The sequence below is a fragment of the Neofelis nebulosa genome, chromosome 4 (genome assembly GCF_028018385.1).
Source record: "Neofelis nebulosa isolate mNeoNeb1 chromosome 4, mNeoNeb1.pri, whole genome shotgun sequence".
Lineage (NCBI taxonomy): Eukaryota > Metazoa > Chordata > Mammalia > Carnivora > Felidae > Neofelis > Neofelis nebulosa.
The window spans coordinates 87813443-87831106 of NC_080785.1; the positions used below are offsets into that span (position 1 = coordinate 87813443).

Consider the following 17664-nt stretch of genomic DNA (forward strand, 5'->3'; position numbering starts at 1 on the left):
GGATCATGACCTGAGCCAAAATCAAGTCAGATGCTCAGCCAACTGAGCCACCCAGGTGCCCCAAGAATATTATTATATGCCACTAAGGTTTTGTGGTTGATATACAACATTATTGTGATAACAGATAACTGATATACTCTACTTTTTTTCCTCCTTACTGTTTACTGGCCTCTGTAGCACTTAATATCTGACCTAGTTATATTTACTTGTGTACGATGTTATTTTCTCTTACCAATAGAATGTATGTTCAATGAGGAGTTGTAGTCTTCAGGGTCTAGGATAATACCTGGTAACAGTAGGCATTCAATAATTATTAAATGAATAAATAAAAATAAGCATGATGAGGGACGCCTGGGTGGCTCAGTTGGGTGAGCATCTGACTCTTGATTTTGGCTTAGGTCATGATCTCATGGTTTGTGGGTTCGAGCCCTACATCAGGCCTGTGTTAACAACATGGAGGCTGCTTGAGATTCTCTCTCTGCCCTTCCCCTGCCAATGCTCTCCCCCCCCCCAAAATAAATAAACATTAAAAATAAAGAAAATAATAAGCATGATGATTTAATAAACCATTTGGATCTATGTATCCTTGTCAGGTATCTTTTTTTTTTTTATTTTTAAGTTTATTTATTTATTTTGAAAGAGACAGAGACAGTACAAGTGGTGGAAGGGCAGAGAGGGAGAGAGAGAATTTCAAGCAGGCTCCCAGTTGACAGAGCAGAGCCTCATATGGGGCTTGAACTCATGAAACCATGAGATCATGACCTGAGCTGAAACCAAAAGTAGTATGCTTAACCGACTAAGCCACCCAGGCACCCAGGTATCTTTTCAATCCAGGGAAGCCATTATATTCAGAGCTAGTCTTTCAAATCACTATATCACAAAGTGTTAAAATCAAGATTTTTACAAAGTATTATAATTTTACTAAAAATTATACTTTGTCATTAGTAAATATTTTTTAAATTTACATATATTATTTGTTTAGGCTTCATCTCATCCTAATTTTTAATATGTATTTTACAATAATAAATTTTACACAGTTGTATAAGTAATGTATAAAATTATAAATTAATGAAACTATATCAAGAAGGTGCACACCTAAAAATTTTAAAACTCAAGTTTAGGCAGCTCTTTCTGCCCATGGGCCCTGTCCCCATGCTTTAATAAAATAACCTTTTTGCACCATAAATAAATAAATAAATAAATAAATAAATAAATAAATAAATAAAGTTTAGACATCACTGGCTTAGAGGATAAAATCAAAACTCCGGTTACTATCAATGATATCTTCAGATAATTACATTATACACATTATTTTTTTCTCTATCATCCAAGAGAGTCCAAAAGAGAAAAAGAGCAAGGGGTTGCCTTTTTCTTTCACATTTATTTTACTTCTCAATGCCATTTATCACTTTTCATTCCTAACTATCATTTATTTAGAATAACATCTAACACATATTATTCACATTTCAACTAATTCTCACACTGCAAAATACTCCTGTTTTGTGGATAAGGAAACTCAGATTCAGAGTAGTTTAAGTAATGTACTCAAAATTACATACAGTAAAAATGGCTAAGTTTAATCCAGATAAAACTTGTGATCTACCACTGCTGGGATACCCAATATAACAACACCAGGCACTCAAATTGCTAAAATCAAATATATCATAAAGATATGCTACTTTTGTCTGGTCCTTTCTGTCTTGACATCTACTCATTCCTTCCTTAACCTCCTATGATTAAATTCCCTCCCACTAGTATGAAAGATTACTTTTCTTCCCTCTTCTAGTTACAACATATCTTAAAGATAAAAGTGACAATTTATATATATATTCAATCTACAGTCTATTTTAAAATAAAATTTTCTTTCTTTTTTTAATAAAATTTTCTAACCCTTCTTTAACAAGAAAAATAAGTGATACGATAATTCTGGAATATACTTAGATATGGCATAGTATTAGATATGGCATAAACAATATATGGTTTGCAACCAATATAAAAACTGACATATAATAAAGTAGTAACAGAAAATTAAATGTATTGGTTAAATATTCGTCCTATACTTCTAGTTTAGATTAAGTTGCATTTTCCAAAAATAAAAATAATTTGCTAGTCATCACAAGAATGTAGAGTATGGGGGTATCTGGGTGGTTCATTTGGTTAAGCATCTGACTCTTGATTTTGGCTCAGGTCATGACCTCATGATTTCTAAGTTCAAGCCCCACATCAGGCTCCATGCTAACAGTGCAGAGCCTGCTTGGGATTCTCTCTCTCTGCCTCTCCCCTGCCTCCTTGCAGTCATGCACACTCTCTTTCAAAATAAATAAACTTTTTTTAAGATTAAAAAAAAAGATTGTAGAGTATGAGAAAATATTAGTATTTTATTATTCTTTGAGACTCTTTACCAACATTAGAATAATCCATGTCACTATAGTCAGTTTTACAAGATTAGTAAAATTTCTAAATATTCAAGTATTCCATTGTATTTCCCTTAGGACATACCAGGGTAAAAAACAGAAAAGTATGTTGCATCTGAGCCACTATTAGAGACAGAGACTAAAGAGGTAGGTATAAATGATGCTTTAACATCAAGACAAGGACTTAAAAAGGAAAGGAAAGGAAAGGAAAGGAAGTTAAAGAAAAGAAAAGAGAAGAAAATTAAAGAAAAGAAAAAGGAAAGAAAAGAAAAAAAGACAGTCAACAGTGTTGAATGCTAAAGAGGCATCAACAAAGATACACATTACTATAAAGGATGTATTAGATGTGTCCAGAAGATCTGGGGCAACCATAGTAAATGCAATTTCAGCAAAATGGTAGACCTTGAAATCAAATTACAATGGGGGTTAAAGGAACAAATAAGAGGCTGAGGAAGTGAACCTAGCCAATGCCTGCCTGACTACTCAATCAAGAAAGGAAATAATAGTTCCTATGAATGTTGATTTTTACAAATAAAAATTTTTTGTTTCAAGTTTTTGAATTATTAAACTTTTTTTATAGTTTATTTATTTATATTTGAGAGAAAGTACAAGCAGGGAAGGGGCAGATAGAGAGGGAAACACAGAATCCGAAGCAGGGTCTAGACTCTGGGTTGTCAGCATAGAACCAAGGTGGCCTCGAACTCGCCAACTATGAGATCATGACCTGAGCTGAAGTTGGAGGCCCAACCAGCTGAGGCACCCAGGTACCCATCCTCTTTACTTTTCCATAAAAGACCAAAGCATATATTAAGCATTAAAACCATATTTCTCTTACTTTAATAATCTTCTGCTATCCATATTATAAATTAAATAAGAAAAAAATTTTAAACATATAATAATGCCAGTGAATAGGTTTAACGATAAATACTTGGACATACCCAGTTATTTCAGTTGAGAATCCTATTACTGACATCCATCTACTCTATGTTCTTCCTTGGCATTTATGTATAATCTATTTACAGTATTAAAAGAAAAGAATTACAGCGGTGCCTCAGTGGCTCAGTCAGTAGAGCATGTGACTCTTGATCTTGGGGTTGTGAGTTCAAGCCCCATGTTGAGAGTAGAGCTTACTTTTTAAAAAAGGTAAAGAATTACAGACACTGGGCATAAATTACAGGAAATTTCTCAATTACACAGTACATCCGAATCTATTTCTAACACCCATTTCCAACACACATTAACAAATCTTAAACACAAACAGGTCAATGGACAAAGTAGATAAAGAAAACTAGACAAAAGGTAGCAGAGGCACAAAAGCAGACAGATACAGAGGACAGGAAGAGTGACAACAAGGCAATACATCACAGTACTTAATTTTTAGATGACTCAGGACTAAAGGTACTATAGATTTATTTTATTGATGCGAAATCTGTTGTGAAGAAAATATATTAGTCTTTCAGATAATGCTATATTTCAGATATATATTCAGGGAGTGAACAAAGAATGATCAGACACAATGCTTCAATAAAATAGATCTTTAGAATAATATTTGCTTGCAAAAAGGTAATGTTCTGGTTCTAATATTTGAACTCTGAAAAATTACAATTTAAATTTTAGATACCATAAACATGCAGCATACAGACTACTTTAATTTTATAGTTTTCACACACACAAAAATTTGCCTTTTAATATGTATTGTTATATGCAAAATAACACTCTACCAGAGCCAAAAGAATGTTATCTCAAGTCATAATGACTTTTTTTTTTTTTAAGTTTATTTAAGAGAGAGTGCGTGTGAGGGATAAGCAGAGAGAGGGAGAGAATCTCAAGCAGGCTCCATGCTGTCAGCACAGAGCCCAACATGGGGCTCAAACTCATGGACCAGGAGATCATAACCTGAGTTGAAATTGTAAGTTGGACGTTTAACCAATTGAGCCACCCAGTGCCCCTCAAGACATAACAACTCTTTATCTTTCTTTTTCCCTTCTCTGAAGCAAAGTGGGTAGGGTTTATTTGGGGCTGAAACCTTAATAGTTAATTTTTTTTTTTTCAGTTTTGCTTCAAGGATTTTTTTACTACTCTTTGCACTACCTGCCTTGTTAGTGAACTATCACTCTCTTTCCATAGGAAAAGTCCTTTCCCTTCCATATGTATGAACAAGCTCCCCACCTTGTTCAACTCACACAATACTCATGTCACTGGCAAGCTGAATGACTCTTTAAGTAATGTAAAAAGGAGATATAGCAATTATAGTCATTCTGATCTCTTACCCCAAACTGAAATAAAGTGAATGAGATAGATTAAACACCAAAAGGATTGTCTTTATTCAGATATGCAGTCCCAAACAGTGAAAGCCAAACTGCACAAAGAGAACAGTAAAGCAGGTGCAAAGAAGCAAAGCCAAGTATCCAGTCATCTAGAGACAGAGAAACTAATAAATCATAGAGGGGCTATGAAGAGAAAAGGAAGAAGAGAAGTGCCTAGCTTTATAGATCGCTCTCCATTCCTTGGTTCCTGTGCTTCAAGTAGCTCAACGGCAGTATTCTGTTGCAATAATCTTTTTTTTTTTTCACTTAAGCTAGTTGGGAAGTAGGCTGCAAATAAAAATCTATACCGGCAAAGAATTTTTTTTTTTTAATGTTTATTTATCTTTGAGAGAGACAGACAGACCATGAGCAGGGAAGGGGCAGGGAGAGAGGGAGACACACTGAAGCAGGCTCCAGTCTCTGAGCTGTCAGCAAGGAGCCAGACCTGGGGTTCGGACTCACGAACAGCATGACCATGACCTGAGCCAAAGTCGGACGCTTAACCGACTGAGTCACTCAGGCACACCAACAAAGAATTTTTTTTAATTATTTTTTTTAATGTTTATTTATTTTTTGAGAGAGAGACAGATAGAGATAGAGAGAGAGAGAGCGTGCGTGCATGCGCGCACCCGCAAGTGGGGGAGAGACAGAAAGAGAAGGACAGAGGATCCAAAGCAGGCTCTGAGCTGACAGCAGCAAGCCCAAACGTCAATTGGGGTCCAAACTCATGAACTGCAAGGTCATGACCTGAGCCAAAGTTGGACGCTCAACCAATTGAACTGCCTAGGCGCCCCAACAAAGAATTTTTCTGTATTTCTCATGCCCCGCTTTTTTTTTATTGACTTTTCCCGTAAATAGTAAGAATGCAATTGTTGGCCAAAGCAACATCATGTCATAGAAAAAGCATCTGCTTTGATAACTGGGGACAAACTCAGCTCTGCCAACTTCTAATGGCAAAATCTGTATGAAGTTCTTTAATTTCTAAATTTCTAAACAGGTTTAATGTCTATAACTTATGAGTAAACCCGTTGTGTATAATGTGGGAAGAAGGTATCCAGAAAAGCTATTCTCTACTGTTTTGTATTATGGAATCTAGAACTATTTTCCTTTCTTTTTTTGGTTCTGGTCCCAAATATGTAGTCTCAAAAACTCGAGAGTTATCTTATGCAAAACTCAAATTTGTTAAAAAAAAAAATCCAAACTAAGCAAGAGGCCAGCCACTATAAATGATATGCCTAGGTCCTACAGACTTTTTAGTGTAATTTTTTTACAGGGCACTTTTAACAGAACAGAAGCCAGCGAAAAATACTGATCTAAACATCTAAGAATCATATAAACAGGGTACTATTTTATCTATCTGGGATAAAGTAAAATTACCAGATTTGAGAATACTGACCATGTGGTTGAAACTCAGTTTTAAAAAGATTTTTCATACTAACCAAATAATACATTGTAAGGGTAAACAACTATGCCATAATAATAAGACATCAAAATACTCCTCACCAAAATATTCAAGAATGCAAAGGCCAACTTCATATTCATTTCATACTCCACATTTAAGTTGTTCTCGCTGTGGGAATACCCTCCTATTATTTCAGTATACAGGCTTTTCTTATTTTATCCTTTGCCAGCCACTCGTTCCTCTCATCTCAAACCCACAGTTCTTATCTCTGTGTGTCTGCAAGCGCTGTTAGTTTTCTATCTCTGAAATGCCTTTTATGCTAGTCTACCTGACAAACAAGCAGATTTAGGCTCGCCTGCCTCGTAGGTTTAAATCTTAAACACACTCCCATTAGAATAATATGACATCTTGAATTACTATTGAGTACTCTCTACATAGTACGCTAGTAGCTTTACATACATATTATCTTTATCTTGGTCAATCAGGTAGGTATTATATCCACAATTTCCCTAGATAACCTGCTCATAATCATAGCACAGCCAAGATAAAAATTCCTGTGTGGCTCCAAACCTTGTTGTCTTTCTACTAGTCTGGAGGTATTAAGGTTTTTGGAACCCAAGACCCTTGAGAATCTATGAGCTATGAACTTTCTCTACGACCTCCCCAATAACAAACTTACACACAAAATGTTATGTACAACTTGAAAAAGTTCACAGGCCTCCTGAAGCTCATCCAACACCCCCAGGAAAACTTTCTGCTGTTCTCACAAGTCTATCCACAGTTGGTAAACTTCTTGAGGAAAATGTCCTTTTTTCAATTGGTAATTGTAAACACAGTGCTTAGGCATAGTGAGCACTTAAGGAATATCTTTTGTATGAATGGTGGATGGCAAGAACCATAGAAGGATGATAGTGACACATTTTTGCATTCCTCCAGAGTCTACCAGGGTAGCTACTCAATGTTGTTAAATAGCTTTTCAAATGCAGATTACATATAAGAACAGTTATTAAAGGAAATGTAGATATTAGTAAACATCCCAAAGCCTCTGAGATTAACATGATCCACGTTCCACATTCTCCAGGAAAAACCAAGGGACAAACTACTTATATCTGCCATAAGCCAATTCATAGACACTATAATATTTTACAAATGGAAACAAGACTTTTGTGTATTTCAGAGGAAAGGAAGTAATTGTCAAGGTATGACTGCATGAATCTAAAAAATTTTTTAGACTCTGAAGAATCTAAAATGTAAATATATGACAGGAAATACAAAATGTTGGGAGAAAAATTCAACTATTTGGATGAGACTTAGGGTCTTAAGGGTTAGAATAACTGCATAGCACTGGGCTTGCTTTAAACGAGTCTTGAACTCAAATTTAATGCAAGGCTTTTTTCCATGACATTAAAAATTGAATTTTACAGTGGAGATATCATTACAATGAGATAAATTTACAACGGAGAATACTTTAGATACACTGAGCTAAAATATTTATCCCAGAAAATGAGAATTAATTTTTGTTTCTGAGTTCGGGGTGAACATGGTAAAGCCATTCTAAATTTTTAGTGTTTTGACGTTCAGAGTACTGGCCTATAAGGAAAGTTTGCTAAGAAATGGAAAGAATATGTTTAATTTAATAGTACAACCACAGATAAGATTTCATTCATTCAGTGGGTACGCTCAAGGACAAGAAATGGCTTATTCTAGAGGGAAGAGGATACATACTACAGAGTACAGGAGTTTAATACTGCCAAGGTAATGTAAAACTATATTTAAAAGGCTCTGGAATGCCAAGTTAAGAAGTACAGACTTTATCCTCTTGCCTTGTGATATTAAACTGGGGCAAAAGCTACAAAACTGGGAGGACAGGAGAAAGGGAAATTGGGAAGACAGCATATAATTACAGTTTGAAAATAAGCACAGCTTTGATCTGATGCTTCAATTTGGCATAGGCATCCAAAATTCTAATAATTTTAATGGTGATCAAAGGGAGCTTTGAGTTGTTTTTGAACTTACGTGTTTTGATAACAAAAATAAAAACATGTTTCCAATATGGTCCTACATAAATGTATTAGTAAACAGAACTAAGTAGCAACACTGGGACTAAAATTCACATATCCTGATTTTATAATCAGCATGCTTTCTATTATTCCACAGATGCCAACACTTGAAAATGGTATTTTAGGAAAGTGAGTACAATATGCAGAATGGATTGGATGAGGCAAGAAACTAGAGGCAAGAAGAGAACAGCTATTGCTGTAATCACTCTTAAATCACCCACAAGTTACAAGGATATTGTTATTTTTGCAGAAACGCCAGTGACATGGTATGTAGATTTTATTAATGAAATCTAAAATCAAAAGTTAAAAGTAGATATTTTATTAAAATTAATATTCTAAGATAGTGTCCCCAAAGTATGATTCATGGGATGGGAGATACATTAAGTGTTTCCCTGAATCCTTATGTATATCAGACAGCATCCAGAAAAAAATATGTACTGTTCTATTTTTCATATTTAGGCAGAAGATATTACAATTAATAAAATCCTATTTATCTAAATGTTTTCTTGAATTCAGTCTAGTACTTTGTCTCATATTTTCTTTTTCAGTGGATAATGAAATACAACCACAGTTGTATAAGTACATCTTTATGCATATAAAGGGGAAAAGCAGTTCTCAAGCTCATCTAAGAGACAAGCTCTTCGGACCATTTGAAGAATCCACTTTAAGAATAAATCTCTTACAATTTTTTTTAATGTTTATTTATTTTTAAGGGGTGGGGGGCAGAAAGAAGAGGACAGAGGATCCAAAGCAGTATCTATGCCTATAGCAGTGAGCCCAATGTGGTGCTTGGATTCACAAACCGTGATGATGACCTGAGCCGTAAGTCAAACACTCAGTGGACTGAGCTACCCAGGCACCCCTCTCCATCTCAGAATTTTAAGCTCACTACAATTTCTGCTCATGCAATGGCCACTAATGCCTATTAAGTGCCAAGTACTATATTAAGCAAGAAGGATACACAGATAATTAAGTCGCTAGCCCTGGAGGCTTTCAGTCCGGGAAGTCAGAAATGTAAATGTTTATGAATCTAATGAACTGAGTGCTATAGAAACACAGAAGTGTTTAACACATGAACAAAAAAATTTAACCTGTCTAAATGTTAAGGTCTTACTTTCAGTTTCAAACTGTCAAACCTTTTCCAAACTAAATGTCAAATATTGAAGGGAAAAAAGCTAACGGTATTCTAAAAGTAAATACGGACAATCAAACATTCTTGCGAATTTAACACTTGTAATAGGATGCTGTCTCCAGTGAGCCATATCAGGAGAGTTACTTAAAAGTTTACTTCCACTTGCAAAGTTAGAATACAAGTATGTTTGGCTACATACCCATCAAAGGCTGAATAAGAAACTGAACCAATTGCGATGGGAAAACCCTAAAATTAGCTCAAATGGAAAAACGTGGAAAATACTTCCTATCACTCTAGCTTTGAAAGACACGTTAGACATACATACAGTACCAGTTATATAAACTTACTAAGATATTTTAAAAACCTACAAGCTACAAGATAACCTACTTCACACCCACAAGGATGGCTATAATCAAAAAGACAGACAATAACAAGTGTTGGTGAAGATGCAGAGAAATTGGTAGGAATGTAAAATGTACAGCAGCTTTGTATAACAATCTAGCAGTTCCTCAAAATGTTCAACAGTTACCATATCACCCTTTAATTCTATTCCTAGGTATATACCCAAGATAAAGGAAAACATATATCCTAACAAAAATTTGTACATAAATGTTTATTCATAAAATATATTTTATCTATTGTTATATAAAGAAAAGATTTCAAAAAGTGGAAACAACTGAAATGTCTATCAACGGATGAATGGATAAACAAAGTGTAGTATATCCATAAAATGGAATATTGTTCAGTCATAAAAAGAAATGAAGTATTTCTGAGTCCTACAACACATAGATGAACCTTGAAAACATTATATATATTAAGTCAAAGGACTTCGCCACGAAACATCACATATTGTATGATTCCATTTACATGAAATGTCCAGGAGAGGCAAATCCATGGAGACAGCAGGTAGATTAGCAGTTGCCTGGGGCTAGCGGGGAGGTAAGGGAGGAAGAATGACTGCTAATGGGGGGGGGGGGTGTCTTCTGGGGGTGATAAAAATTGATTGTAATGATGACTGCACATTTTTGTGAATATACTAAAAACTATTAAATTACACAGCTTAAATGGATAAATTTTATTGTAGGTGAAGTATCTCTCCATAAAGCTGTTACTGATTTTTAAAACACCTACAAGCCATGGTATTAAACAATTTAACAAACAATGAAAATGTGTATACATATTTTGGCTGTGCAGCATGAGACCTTCCAGGCTTTCAGTCTTTTCTCCCCTCCTGTTTTCTAACATTTCAAATCCAAACTTTAAATAAAAAACTTCAGAGGTCTCATTTAACCAAAAGACAAGTTCTCATTATCTGTCTTTTAAAATCGTATTTAGGGGCACCTGGGTGGCTGTTGGTTGAGCATCTGACTTTGGCTCAGGTCATGATCTTGTGGTCCATGAGTTTGAGCCCCACATCGGGCTCTGTGCTGACAGCCTGGAGCCTGCTTCAGCTTCTATGTCTCCCTCTCTCTCTGCCCTTCCCCCGCTCGCACTCTGTTTCTCTTTCTCAAAAAAAAAAAAGAAAATCATATTTAAACAGCAATCATTTCACAAAAGAGGGCATACAGATAGTTAAAAAACATGAAAAATACCGCATCTATCTTATCTAAAAAAAAAAAAAAAAAAAAAAAAAAAAGGCAGAATGTGGAAGGGGAGTTCTCCTTCAATCTGTCTTCCTCTAGTTTCTACTGTCTGCTTTCAGAATGTTAGAGTAAATGTTAAGAATTTATACTTGGGGCGCCTGGGTGGCCTCAGTTGGTTAAGTGTCCAACTTTTGGTTTCAGCTCAGGTTATGATCTCACGATTCGTGAGTTCGAGCCCCACATCGGGCTCTGCACTAACAGCATGGAACCTGCTTGAGATTCTCTCTCTCTCTCTGCCCCTCCCGCACTCACTGTCTCTCTCTCAAAAATAAACATTTAAAAAAGAAAAAGGAAAAAAAATTTATACTCATTTTACCTATTTTCTCCTCAACTATAATCTAGATTCTTCCTATATTCCACCCCAAACTGCTATTTGTGGTCACCAAATCACTCCTATTTGGCAAACAAAATGGGTACTTTCTCAACCTTACCTTACCAGTCCTCCCAGAAGTATTTGATTTTGCTAACTACTCCTTTCCTGAAACTCTCCCAGACTTTTCTGACAGCTTCTGGGTTCTCTTCGCTTCTTTCCGAGCATACCTTCTCAGGAACAGTCACTAACCTCCTTTTCGGACTGCTACTTATTTATTTATTTATTTATTTATTTACTTACTTACTTACTTACTTATTGTTTTTCGGACTGCTCTTTAAATGCTGTTGCTTTCCAACCTAAAACTGGTCACTTTATATGTTTATCTGAACACACTCATGTGCTCCCATACTTGCAACTACCTCTTACATGCTTATATGACAAGTTTCAAATTTTTAACTCCATCCTGTCACCTCTCTTGAGCCCTACATTTCTACTCAATGTTTCACGCACCTCAGTTTAATACATTTAAAACTAAATTCTCCCGTACCTTGAAATCTCCTCCAACCGTCTTCTGCTTGATCCCCTCTACCTGTTTCTCCTCCCATACTCCTAACCCTACCAAATGATATCTTCTATTGGGTGATAGTATACCAAACCAGGAACCTTGGAGTCATACTGCAAATATTTCTTTCTCCTTTACTACCCACATCTAGTGAATTGTTAAATCTTCTTTCTTAATCCTTATCAGATCCTTTTTATACTCTTTCTACTGTCTTAGTCTTCTTATATTTCAAAAGCTTCCAAAATGTTCTCCTCCATCACTAATTCCACCCTTAATACTGCCATCAGAATCAACTTTCTACAACACAAATCTGTCAAACAACTGCTTCCTCTTTTTTTTCTTTAGAGAGAGAGAGAGAGAGAGAGAATGAGAAGGGGAGGGGCAGAGACAGGGGAAGAGAGAGGGTCACAGGATCCGAAGTGGGTTTTGTGCTGGCAGCTGAGAGCCTGATGTGAGCCTCAACTCACTAATGAGAGAACACGACATGAGCCTAAGTAGGACGCTTAGCAGACTGAGCCACCAAGGAGCCCAATCACTGCTTACCCTTCTTAAAGCATGAAGTGGCTCTCCAGAGACCAACAGTAGTGATTCTTAGCTTTTCTACTAGCACCTATCTGAATGACAGAAATGAAGGCTCATACTAAAGCAGGCTAGAGCCAGAGGGTGGGGGTGAGTGGTTGAAGGTGGAGGAAACACTGCTAGAATGCTCAGCTACTATGTGTATTTTCTTAACACCTGCCCACTATCCATGTGAGTTTAGTGTAGAACTGTTCAAAATTATTATCATTGAACTACAGAATAAATTATAGCATAGATATAAGAACTTTCACAATCTAACCCCTACCTAACTTACTCAGCATCGTTATTAGTCCTTACCATGCATTACCTCATTGGTTCTCAAAGTATGGTTCAGGGACAGCCCACCCCCAGATCATTTCAGAGTCCATGAAGTTAAAACTCTTTTCCTAATAATATTAAGTCATGTTTCCTCACCTACAAATATGATAACGCACAGACTTTCGCACAATAATTTTTAAAAATCAGTTTCATTCTCTGAGGAGTATACAGTAGAGTTTTCTAGAGTACATGACATGTGATGCTATGTGAAATGTAACATTGCAATGGTATGAGTGAAGCAGGGGAGGGGCTTCTATTAAGCCAGACGTAGAAATTTGCAAAATATACAAATAATGCTGTTTCTCACTACCTTTTGTTTTGAATAATTATCTATCACATAGTTAATATGGAATGAGTTTATTATTATCATTATCTTAAAGTGTACTATTTTTTAAAATATGTTTTAATTTGTAGTATAATAAATAAACAAAAGCTTTTTGGGGCCTTCAGTAATTTTTAAGAACGTAAAGGACTCTTGAGATCAAAAGATGTGAACTGCTGCATTAGTTATAGCAGATTATCTTTTCCTTTTTTTAAAATATAACTTATTGTCAAATTGGTTTCCATAAATTATGGCAGATTATTTACCACTTCCCTAAACATGTTCCACTTTAAAACTTCCATCCTTTTGCATGGTGATGTGCCCTCCCTCCACCACTAGCCTAGTCCCAGCTAGGTCCTAAGAGACTTCAGATGTATCCTGGAGAAACAGAACAAAAAGAACAGAGGTTTGGGGGTACCTGGCTGACTCAGTTGGAGGAGAATGTGACTCTTGATCTTGGGGTCTACACCTGTGCTGTATATATGTATGTATGTATAGAGATTACATACATACATATATACACAAATAGAACAGAGGTTTTGAAGTCAAGCAAGATACTTAACTCTCAGAGTATGCTTCCTCATGTGTAAAATACAGGTTATATCTACCTCATAAACTGTTGAGTTAGTAAGAAAGGGTGTAAAGTATCTGGCGCAGTGTTTAGTATATAATAGAGATGAAAAATGTTAAGTTCTTTCCTACTTAAAATAACTTATAAAGTCACTAATGTTACCATAGTAAAATAAAAACCGTATAACAATTATTTAATCATAACAAAGCAAATAGGCTGGTCATTTTGAGCAGTTCTGTCAGGATTACCACTTGTAGAACAAATGGTTTTATATAATAAATCCCCTGAAATAAATAACTTCTATGGTAGTTCTTGGGTATCTTTGATAAATTAAGTTCAGATTAGTTTAAAACATCAAAGTTATTTTAAATAGCATATTAATATAGGATGGCTTGCTATTATACCCAGTTCAGCCTCAGAAAAATGTCCTTAAATCCTCTCCTCCCAATATTTCACAAAAAAAGTACTAGAATTCACACCTCTGTTGCATTCTATATTTTAAATACTCCACTGAATTCACTTATTATATTTTTGTTTTCACCTTCATAAATGTAGAGAAAGCTGGCTTTTAAGCTGAAGCTGCCATATTTGTTTGTAGCTTAAGTGTCTTTTGTGATTTTTTTCATATACAACTGTGTAATGTAAATTAGATAAACTTTAGCCTGATCAGAAGAAATCTACTTCTTGTTTTAATGTTTTAGACATTACAAAGCTTTAAAACGCACAAGAAAATGACTGAAAACAAAGCCCAGATACTTCTTTCTTTCTATGTCTAGTTATCTGTAACTGACTATATGAATTAGCCATATGAGAATACACAGACCTTAGCACAATAATTTGTTAGATGATGACCCTAAACGTCAGTCCCAGACCTCAGCCCTGTGAAGTAGCATTTTTCTTCGTTAAAAGATCAGTCATCTGGGGCGCCTGGGTGGCTCGGTCAGTTAAGTGTCCGACTTCGGCTCAGGTCATGATCTCACAGTCCGTGAGTTCGAGCCCCGCGTCGGGCTCTGTGCTGACAGCTCAGAGCCTGGAGCCTATTTCAGATTCTATGTCTCCCTCTCTCTCTGCCCCTCCCCTGTTCATGCTCTGTCTCTCTCTGCCTCAAAAATAAATAAACGTTAAAAAAAAAAAAAAAGATCAGTCATCCTATTTTAAGTGGCCTGCTCATGGTCAGACAGCTAGCCAATGAAAGAGATGGGAGTAAAACCCAGGTCTGTCAAACATGAATGCACACCACTCTACCTTATACGTTTGTTTACTTGTCATGATCACTGCCATCTTGCAAAGAAGACTTATTGTCAATGGGGCGCCTGGGTGGCTCAGTCGGTTAAGCGTCCCACTTCAGCTCAGGTCATGATTGCGCGGTTTGTGGGTTCGAGCCCCGCATCAGGCTCTGTGCTGAAAGCTCAGAGCCTGGAGCCTGCTTGGGATTCTGTGTCTCCCTCTCTATCTGCCCCTCCTCCACTCACACTCTGTCTGTCTCTCTCTCTCAAAAATAAATAAACATTAAAAAAAAATTTTTTTTTAATAAAAAAGAAGACTTGCAGTCAAGATAGGAGAAACCGAGTTCCGGACCTGTCACAAATCAGATGTTTAACCTTCAACATGCAAGTAATCATCTTGGTACTACACTTTACACCATCTCAGTATCTTAGTTTTCTCCTTTCTAGGGTTGGGCTGGGGAGGAGTCAACACACCAAGGCCAAAAATAGAAAACTCAAAGAATAGTTAATGACAGGTGGAAAATTTTCAAATTAAAACAAGATACTATTTTCCGACCATCAGATTATCAAAGAGCAAGATAATTAAATGAACACTCATGCATTACTGACAGTTGTATACATTGATACTTCTTCAAAAGGTTATTTATAGATCTGTATTAAATGTTTATATCCTTTTACCTAGTACTTCCACTACTGGAAGATATCTTATGCAATACTCCAAAATAAGGAAGCTTTACACACAAGTGTTCATTACAGAATTATGACATTGTAATAACAGAAAATAAATGGCCTAAACATTCAACCACAAGCAAATGGTTAAGCTATAAAATGGTTGCCAGGTGAAATATATTATATAGCCACTGAAAATGACTTTTGCAAGTGAAAAACACTTATCAAAATGTTAAGTTAAAAAACAACAACAACGATATTGGGGCACCCGGGTGGCTCAGTAGGTTAAGCATCCGACTTCAGCTCAGGTCATGATCTCCCGGTTTGTAAGTTAGGCCCTGCGACAGGCTCACTGCTGACCATGCAGAGCCTGCTTGGGATACTCTGTCTCCCTCTCTACCCTCCTCCGCCTGCTCACATGCGTATGCTTGCTCTCTCTCTCAAAATAAATAAACATTTAAAATACATATATATATTTATATATATAATGGACTATATATATGTATATATATACACAAAATGGAAAAAATATATATATGTAAAATGGAATATATCGTATGGTCACACAGATGCATTAAACAGAGACAGCCTTTGAGTGATGGGACTAGGTAGGCTGGATACAACAATGGAAAGAAAACATTTTGGATGTCCACCCACTTCCTAAGAGTAAGGCATTATTAATTAGTCTATAATTTCCAAATTTGAAACAATGAACATTAGTACTTTATACTTGAACAAGATTATAACAGCTAGATTATCTCTAAGGCTCAGTTCTAAAATGCTAAAATTTAAAAATGCATTTTTAGCCCACATAAGATTTGAAGAATAACAGAACACTTAAAATTATTAGCTGATTTTCTATTCTCTTTCCATGGTTTCCCACCAGCATACCACCCAAGGGAAAAAGCACAATCTAGCAGTCTTAATTATAGCTATTGCTTATCAAGTCATGGAATAAAAAAAGCAAGCACTATAAAAGAATAGCCTTAGTCATCAAATCTCGAATGTAGACTCACCTAGTATCCCTAGGTATTATGGAAAAAAAAAGAAACTCATTTAGTCCTTCAGAAATGAAATCTCCAATAGGAATCCCTGACTCATCCCCAAAGCACAAACCCCAAGGCTACTTCCCCTGTAGTTCAGAGACTGGGCACCTGTCCTGATGGCCTTCATCACCAAACAATGCTCTTTCCTGACAGGATGTGCCCAGGGATAACCAGATGACTAGCATGCAAAGGAGAAGTGACCAAGGACCACACCACCTCTTCTTCCATAACCAAAATAAGACTGTAATAGACTAATTTTAAACTTTTAAAATACCTTAAGTAAATATTTTCTATTTTTGCTAAAAATATAGAAAAAAGGGACTCCATCCAATTATTGGTGACACTACCCAAAAGATACGAACACAATCAAAATTCTCAATGTAAGACGAGAAAATGTTCCTTACCTTTACTTCGACCAAAAATTAATTTTTCAAAAATACATAGGCTAAATATCAACAGAAAATGTTTAAAATAAGTCATAGATTATTTATATTTTTCTGTTCTGAAAAGATACTAACAAAATCTTACTCCTATCCTCTATTATTGGTCTAGGAAGGCGGGAATCACAAAGCTCAACAATATTATTATTATATTGAGTAAGGTCAACGATCTATTTTATAAGCTGTTAACAATTTTAATGCTAAAGCTTTACTAGACTGGAGTCGCTTTAAAATGTGAAAAAGCATTTCAGTACTAAAAGTCATATCACCTGCACCTTGTAAACAATTAAACTGTACTTTGAAACAAAAACTAGACAGCGTTTGCTGCTCATTCATTTTTATAGACATTAACTGTGTATCCTTTTTACAATCGAGAATTTCGGAGTTAAGTGCTTATTCTTGGAGTTGTATCTTGCCCAGGAGCAAAATTTTCCCTAGCTTATTTCCCATTCTCAAACCCCGCCAAGGCTAAGGAGCAACCTCTTCCCAAAGTCCCACTTCCTTTTCCATTCCCCAGACCTCCAGAGTTTCCAACGCCCCAGTCTTGCGCAATATCCGTAGGAGCAGCAGCCGCAACCACCGCCTCCTAAGCCGAGAAACAACCCTAAAGGGAACATTGTCCAGCAGAAAAATAAAAGGGGGGCCGGAGGGACAATGTAGG

The 17664-nt window shown here is 36.0% G+C and overlaps 1 protein-coding gene and 1 long non-coding RNA gene across 6 annotated transcripts in view; one reads left to right on the plus strand and one right to left on the minus strand.

Annotated features, from left to right (window-relative positions):
• LOC131509496 (uncharacterized) overlaps nt 1-10238 on the plus strand; it is a 154967-nt gene extending 144729 nt beyond the window's left edge. For 3 of the 4 annotated variants that reach the window (XR_009260529.1, XR_009260533.1, XR_009260535.1), the window contains one exon: nt 8280-8681. This is a non-coding gene — a long non-coding RNA (uncharacterized LOC131509496). Of the gene's footprint in view, nt 1-8279; nt 8682-8730 lie in introns of those variants that run through there. The other variant, XR_009260530.1, reaches the window with a different exon arrangement.
• Nucleotides 1-17664, minus strand: part of PTPN12 (protein tyrosine phosphatase non-receptor type 12) — a 103758-nt gene that overhangs the window by 84513 nt on the left and 1581 nt on the right. The gene's annotated exons all lie outside the window — the stretch shown is intronic.